Source organism: Pogoniulus pusillus, chromosome 13 (assembly GCF_015220805.1).
Source record: "Pogoniulus pusillus isolate bPogPus1 chromosome 13, bPogPus1.pri, whole genome shotgun sequence".
In the NCBI taxonomy this organism is placed as follows: domain Eukaryota; kingdom Metazoa; phylum Chordata; class Aves; order Piciformes; family Lybiidae; genus Pogoniulus; species Pogoniulus pusillus.
The window spans coordinates 12,821,540-12,829,564 of NC_087276.1; the positions used below are offsets into that span (position 1 = coordinate 12,821,540).

The 8,025-nt window shown below is 42.4% G+C and overlaps 1 long non-coding RNA gene across 1 annotated transcript in view; it reads right to left on the reverse strand.

Annotated features, from left to right (window-relative positions):
• Positions 1-7,640, reverse strand: part of LOC135180309 (uncharacterized) — a 58,903-nt gene extending 51,263 nt beyond the window's left edge. The window contains exon 1 of the long non-coding RNA XR_010304378.1: positions 7,533-7,640. This is a non-coding gene — a long non-coding RNA (uncharacterized LOC135180309). The remainder of the gene's footprint in view (positions 1-7,532) is intronic.
• Between the last annotated feature and the right edge of the window lie 385 nt (positions 7,641-8,025).

Below are 8,025 nucleotides of genomic sequence, written 5' to 3' on the forward strand. Positions count from 1 at the left end.
ATATATATACACCACACATACATGTTAAGATTGTGCTGAAATCCTGTTTTTCACATTCACGTAAGGTTTACAGTCTGGGACTAGCAGATGTTAAGATAATATCCTGCAGAGAATCTGTAGGAGTCTCCTCTCCTCAATTCCTCCTCTACAACCCAAAATACACATTAGAGGTTTTATCACATCATTAAATTACTACCACAAAATTTTATACTTTGTTGCCAGTGACGTTTTAAAAGAATTTTTTTTTAGTAGTATGATAAATAATTGAAAGCTGTGCCTATTATATGGCTTTTTTACAGAGTCTTTATCATTGCAGTGATTAATGTTTAAAGATTTATAACAACAATATATGGAGCGGTTGAAGCCTCATGGTGCTCACAACAAGTTACTCGACATCATAGCCACTAGCTCACCTGGCTGACAGTATTTAACTGGAGCAGAGGATGTGTAAGGAAAAAAAACCTCAGGTACGCAGTGCAGTGCAAAGCAAATTAAAACTGCTGCTGTGTTTTCCCACAGTTTATACACATCCATAAACATATTCCTGTTTTCTTGAGTTATCAGCACTGTTCATCTGCATAGTCACAGACTAAACTTTAGCTTATCTGAGATTCAAATTCACTTTGTTTTGCACATAACCTGTCCAAACAATGCAGTGCAGCCAGTCTGCAAAGCAACCGTCACCTCAGCATCTGCACACTGCATCCAGCCCAAAGCTGTGCATGATTTGCTGATGCTAGCCAGCTCTCCTGGTGCTGCTTTCCGCATCACAGGAAACTTTGCAAAAATCATCTTTCTTGGCAAATAACTATAGTTTTGGTTTGGGTTTTTTTTCTGAACAAGCAGTTTTGAAAGTTTAAATTGTAAAAGAGGGACTTCTTTCTTTCCTCTTCCTGGAAGCTGTCCCAACGCCTCTGATCATCCTGCAACCTGGAGCAAGTGAGGAAGAGGCAGCTGTGTTCACACTCTCAGCACTTAGAGGAGGAAGTGCATCAGGAAAAGTGTGGCCAGCAAGTCTAGAGAGATTCTTCTCCCCTCTACTCTGCCCTAGTGAGACCACATCTGGCATGCTGTGTCCAGTTTTGGGCTCCCCAGTTCAAAGAGGACAGGGACTTGCTGGAAAGAGTCTAGCAGAATGCCACGAGGATGACTGGGGAACTTGAGCATCTCCCCTATGAAGAGAGACTGAAATACATGGGGCTGTTTAGTCTGGAGAAGGGAAGACTGAGAGGACATCTGATCGTTGGGTACAAATATTTGAGAGGCGAATGTCAAGTGGATGGGATCAATTTCTTTTCACTGGTCAGCAGCAGTAAGACAAGGAACAAGAGCTACAAATCGGACCATAGAAGGTTTCACCCCAACATGAGAAGAAAGTTCTTTCCAGTGAGGGTGACTGAGCACTGGAGCAGGCTGCCCAGAGAGGTTGTGGAGTCTCCTTCTCTAGGGACTTTCAAAACCTGCCCGGGTGGATTCCTATGCAAACTACCCTAGGGGATCCTGCCTTGGCAGGGAGGTTGGACTCAGTGATTTCTGGAGGTCCCTAATGTTCTGTGATTCTGTGAAGTCATAAACCAGCCAACACATACATCTGCTGTTCAGATCAACTATATTACCCTGTAAAGTTTTGTGAACAGCTCTCAGTAAGCCTTAGATACCATCAAATATTAAAAGTAAAATACTGATTTCTTAAGAGCTGACCTCTATCCGCAGCAAACCTGGAAATGTCATAACCATTGTCCTTCCTTTGCAATGTCTCCTCAGTGTTTTTCGTTCTTTTGATAGTATGATTTATAAACAGGTTTTCTGTCCTTAGTCTTCATACAATTGCCCTGTCCCAGTTCACTGTTCTTGCAGGGATGCAGAACTGCCACACACAAGCTCAGCTTCTCAACAAGAGAAGCAGGGCATGGGAACATGAGCAAACTAAAGCAATTCAACCCCAAGAGCTGTACTGCTTTCCAGATGAAGTTAGCAATGGTTTGATTCAATCAGAATATTGCAGATTTCATTTAAAACACTCTACCTACCTTACGTGGGCCTTTGCTGAGATTTCATCTGGATCTTCATGAGAGATACCATGCCACCTGGACACCTGTGCCAGCTCTACTATCTAGGTCACTGACATGTGACAAGTTATATTGTGAAGATGAAGTCTGGCTTCGATTTCACAACTTGCATGCATATGACTTGAGGACAGAGAACAGGTTCTTAAGGCAGCACTTACATACTGCCTGGTGCACCTGCTGCATTGTAACAGGCAAACTAACACTTGGAAGTGGAAAAATATTTACTGCCGACAGCTTGCATCACCTGTGCCAAAAGGGGAAAAGTGACACAGTGAAAGGTTCTCAGAACTTCATTAGCTGTGCTGTACATTACATTCAATAATTTAAAGTGTTGGTTTTTTTTTCTTCAATCCCTCCCCATTCTTTCAAGTTAGAAAAGCTAACAACGAGTATCAGGTGTGCTACACCTGGCACACTGCTGCATATTATGGCATCTACTGAAGTACACAGCCTAATTAAACATAGGTAGGCAGAGTCCAATGATCCTGACTCTCTACAAGGTAGTAAGCACTCTTCCTGTAACCCTGCTTAAAGCACCTCAAGATCTGCATCTCCTGCAGTGAGCTAACACCTGGAAATCAGCTTTCTTCCCCACCTTGGCTATTGCCATCTCTTTTCAGCAGGCAGATCTGGACAGTCTTTGCCATATGTTTTCCTTATGAAGATAAATGTGAATAATGTTGACTCTTAAAGAAGTGGAGTGAAGGCTTTGTTTGACACAATTCTGCTAAGAATGTGGAAGCTTAAGCTGGTAATAAGAAAAAAAATTGTCTTGAAGCCTTTAGGAGCTGAGGCCCCATTATTTTTTAACCTCCAGACAAGTGTAACAGCTTTTGATTTCTTTGCAAATTCAGAGATCTGTGATGATCAGATGGTGGCTGGCCACATGATGCTTAGCATGATCATTGAATTTCAGAGTTCATAATTGAATTTCTACCCAGAAGGTAAACCATCAAATTAAATGTGTTAATAGATACACCAAATGCCTAATAGCAATTCCATCTGCTTTTTACAGATGGACAGATGACACTGACTGCCTGGTGTTGTAAATGCTTTGATAACTGACTATAAAATACAAATCACATTTTAGATTTTTATTCTAGATGTATCCTTCTCATTCATGTCAAAAATAAGGATCCTTGCAGACCTTATTGCAGAAAGTGAGACCAAAAACTCTGATAATTCAAAAGTGCTAGGTGTAAAAAATAATACCAATTATAAAGTATGGGTTAACCACCTTGATTTTTGTAAAAGTTGTGTTTGTTTGGTTGGGAATTTGTCTGTGTAACTGCTCCCAGTGGGATTTGGAAGATTCTGGCTTGATAAAATGGCATGTGCTTTTTATTTATTATAAGAATTTCTGAAAAGAAGGATCATACAATTAGCTTTATTACTTTCTCCACTGCTTCTGAAAAATAGCTGCCATAGGCAATTCTGTCAGTCCCAGGGGTTTTTTTTAGTTTCTGTAGGAAACAGAGCTGTGCCTTCAGATTAGATGATTTGATCTGTGTTGGAAAGCCCCTAGAAGACTGAGTGAAAGTATGACAAATATTTGTGCAGACAGCCTGTCCAACTCCAATAGCTGCAGCAAGTGTAATGCTGTAATAACACACACTACACAGAGTTCAGGGGTGGAGAGAAAGAACTCAGAAACAACTACCTTTTTTCCACATTATACAGAAGAGCAAAAGGCATCATCAATTACTCTAAAGTCCTAAATTATTCTCTTTCCTCAAGGACTGTTGACACTACCTTTCTGGCATAATTTTAAGCTCTATGCATTAGCTAAATCCAATACTCAAGGCAGAGAGAGAGATTAACCCAGGAGTGGATTCTAATTCCTAATATCAGTGCTTTATTGCTTCTTAAACAACACTCTGCTTTGTCCTTTCCACTAACACAATAAGATATTTACTGCAATGTCTTTACCCTTACTTCTCTAACCTCCAGCCAATCAATCGTGAATGGCCAAGGCAATAGCCATGATAGATCCAACTGCCCTACACTTACAGCCCCAGCTGTTACTTATGTGAAGATGCATCACCTGTAAACACTGAAGTCTCAGAGGAAAGCATCTAGGTCATTGACTGATATTCCTTATTCATTAAATAACAGACAGAGCACTCAGCCAACAGATGCACTAAATGTTCAGATATTTAAAATTCCTCACAGCCAAGTCTTTGAAGGGCTTTTTCCTCTCCTGTCCTCATTTTAGGGTAGAAGGATGAATTGGGATTTGCATTACTCACCATTTTTAAGGAACAATCCTTGAATATAATAAAGGATTAAATAATTTTATTTCCTTAAGGTGAAATCTAGCACCAGCAAAATATCATGGCAACTTTTGAGCCTTTCCGGACAGCATTAAACGAATTGAAAAGTGTTTTGTGATCACTTTCTGAAAAGAGAAAGTTCTTTCCCTCAGTGGTTCACTGTCTCTGGGAGAAGCTAACTTATTTACTAAATGGCACTAGGATCACCTTTACAGACACCAACAGAGTGTAAACAGGACCATTTATAAAACACTGATGTGATAATACTTCTGTGCTGGAAAAATCAGGGTGAAATGTGCACAGTCAGCCCATGGCTGTCAATGTGCTGCCAGCCCTGGCCACAAGCAATACAATGAGATGCCTTTTAACATCAGAGCATAGCAGCTTCGATGGTGAGCACTGCACAATGTGCTGATGTATTGATCTATTCTACAAACTGGTTGTGATGGCAGGTTGAATCCTTTACTTGAGAACTGATTCACTCTAACCTGGAAGTAAAAGGGTGATGTTTAATTCTGTTCTTTTCCTGAAACCACCCAGGCTTTTATCTAAAGAAGCCACTGAAGAATACTGGTTCCAGGTAAGTCTTCAGAAAGATCAATTATTATCACTACAAACACATCTCCCCACCACAGAATTATAGAAGAGTCTGGGTTGGGAAGGGGACCTCCAGAGGTCATCTGTCCAACCCACCTGCAATGAGCAGGGGCACCCTCCACTGGATCAGGTATACCCACAGCTCTGCAAAGCCTGACCTTGGATATGTCCAAGTATGGATTATCAACCACCTCCCTGGGCAACCTCTTCAGGGTTCCACTATTCTCGTGGTGCAAAACTTGCCCCTAACTTCCAATCTAAATCTACTGTCTCTAATTTCAAGTCATTACCCTTCATCCTGTCACTGAAGGCCTTTGCAAACAGTCTCTCTGCAGCGTTCTTGTAGCCCCCTTGAGGTACTGGCAGGCTGCTGTCAGGTCTCCCTGGAGCCTTTTCTTCCCCGGCTGAGCAATCCCAGGTCCCGCAAGCCTGTCCTCATAGGAGAGGTGTTCCAGCCCCTTGATGATTCTCATGGCCCTCCTCTGGAACCTGCTCCATCAGGTCCATCCCAAACTTCTCAAGCAACTCAATAAATGGCCTCTGATTACTTCTGTTTTCCTTAATGTAAAGAAGATTAATCATGAAGTAGATTTTGAGGAAGGGTTACATGATAGGCCAAACAGTGTACAGAGCAGAGATTTGTTTATGTAAAAGTCAAATCAGGTTCTCAAAAGTTCACAGAACTAGTCTTCATGCCTTTGCTAATACAGAGACCTGGACAGCTTGTTTGCATGAGGAACAGCTGCAGAAGAAAAGATGACTGGGCTACATCAGCTATTAATTCAATATCTTCCACTCTCTGCCATCCTCTCCATGTTGCCCCTCAGGTTTCATTTGATTTGAATGATCGCAAGACTGGAAGCTAGCTGGGGACATCTGGCAGGTGCAAGCAACAACTATTTTTTTTTTAATCTGAGTTCTGTCATGCGCAAAATGTATATATTCTTTTTGAAAGAAACAGTATATTGCTTGGTTATCTTTGGAGTGGCCAAATGGTCGCTTTATATCTCCTTGTACTCAGTATTTTCTCCTCAAAGGGGTGGTACTTTTCCTTTGAAGAAATACTGCCTAATTTGCAATATTTAACAGACATTGCACAAGTAAAGGCACCCTTGGAGTTTTTCAGCTATGTCTTCTCTTTGCCTGCTGGATTATGAATGGAGCTGATCCAGTGAGGTGCTGACCTTCCAGTTATAACCTGTATCTCTGGGAATTAGGACCCACACTATATTTTGTGGACTGCATCTCCTGACAAAATTCACATTTCAAAGAATATGACTGCAAAACTGAAGGTGCCAAAATACTGATAAGGAAAACTTAAGAGATTTAGCCTTACAAGATTACATTTATGTAACATTGGGAGATGCAGTGCATTAAGCCTGGAAATGTCATGCTGCTGCTTGTGTTGCAGTGTGATGTGAGAGTGGACAGCGAGGGTATTCCATTTTGAAAGCAAAATAAACAAACCAACCAAACAACACAGAGTACAGCAAGCACACTTCACTCTTATGATAAAAGTATCTGCCCACGCAGCCCCTGTTCTCCAAACTGAACAGAGGCACCTCAGCAGTTTAGATAAAGGGCTGTTTCATCATTATCATTTCCCAAAGTAAACAACTTCAGAGGCAGAGAAAAGAGGTGCCCATAAAAGCAAGTTTCCTGGGGGTGAAATTCACAAGGTATCAAAAAAAATTCCACAATGAAGTATGTCATTAAGAGTGCAGAGTCCCTCAATTTTCATCCATTTTGGATTCCAGCATTTTAAATCACTGAAAGACACAGGTGAAGTGGAGGGACTGGAAGCTTTTTCAGCTAATCTAGAAGAAAGGAAAGAGGCAGAACAAGTGAGCTACTCTGCTAGAGGCTCACTACTGAAGAGTCTATCTCTGCACCCAAATACCCATCTCAAGTTTCCACTTGGGCTACTTCACAGCAGCTTGAAGAAATGTCACAGGTAGAGAGAAAAAAAAATGAGAAAAGAATGAAACTTGCTTTCAAATCACTGATCAGAGCATACTTCAGAACAGAAACTGGTTAAACATTTTGAATAAGAGTCAGCAACATGCTTGTGGACATGTTAATGAAGATCAAGTACAGTCAGGACAGCATCAGCAAGAACATAATCACAGAACGGTTTAGGTGGAAGGGACCTCAAAGATCATCAGTTCCAACTCCCTGCCATAGGCAGGGACATCTCCACTAGAACAGTCGCCTCAAGGCCTCATCCAACCTGGCCTTGAACCCTTCCAGGGAGGGAGCACAACCTCTCGGGCAACCTGTTCAAGTATTTTCACCATCGTTGTGTTAGAAGGGGCCAGCTGAAATCTGAGGTTTGGGTGAAATGCAGTGAGGCCGATTCAAAAGTTATTAAATAATGTATTACTATACACAAAACAATTCCCCCAAACTTATCCCAACTACCCACACAAGCTCTTGGATGCAGTTAGCAGAACTGTGGTACCGAATGTCTCTGTGCAATGGAGTTTTGAAAGCTTTCAGAAAGCTCTTGACAGAGAGTCTGAGGCTTCATTCACCGCTTGTGAGGCTAAGTAAATTCCTTTAGCAACTCGAATAAAGAATTAAGAATACTCACTAGTCCTGATGTCTGTGGCCCAAAACATAGGCAGGAAAATATTCAACAGAAATCCTGTGGTGAATTCCAGGTGGGCTGCGATGTGGAATCGGCTGCTGGCTGAGGCGGCTGAGGGTGAGGGGCAGGCAAGCAGCAGGTGAGCGAGCAACAAATGAGCAGGCAGCAACTTACCCACCTGTTCACCCCCTTTTATAGGACAATGGCCGAGGCTGATGGTCTCATTGCCACACCATCACCCAAACACCTCTGGCAATCGCCCAATAGACCAAAAAAGCAGGGCCACAGCTGCTCTCCTCCAAACACGGGGGGCGCACAGGCCTGGCACGCCACAGGGGTGTGGGGCCTCGTGAAACCCCTCTCAGGCGACCGGATCAAACCGGACTGGCTGCCTGGGTCTCCTTTGTCCTGTTTTCCCCGCCTCTGGCTGCAGTGCAGACAGGCAGGTAAATCAGACAGGACATGCTCGAGCCCATTTTGTGCCCTTTGGGACTAT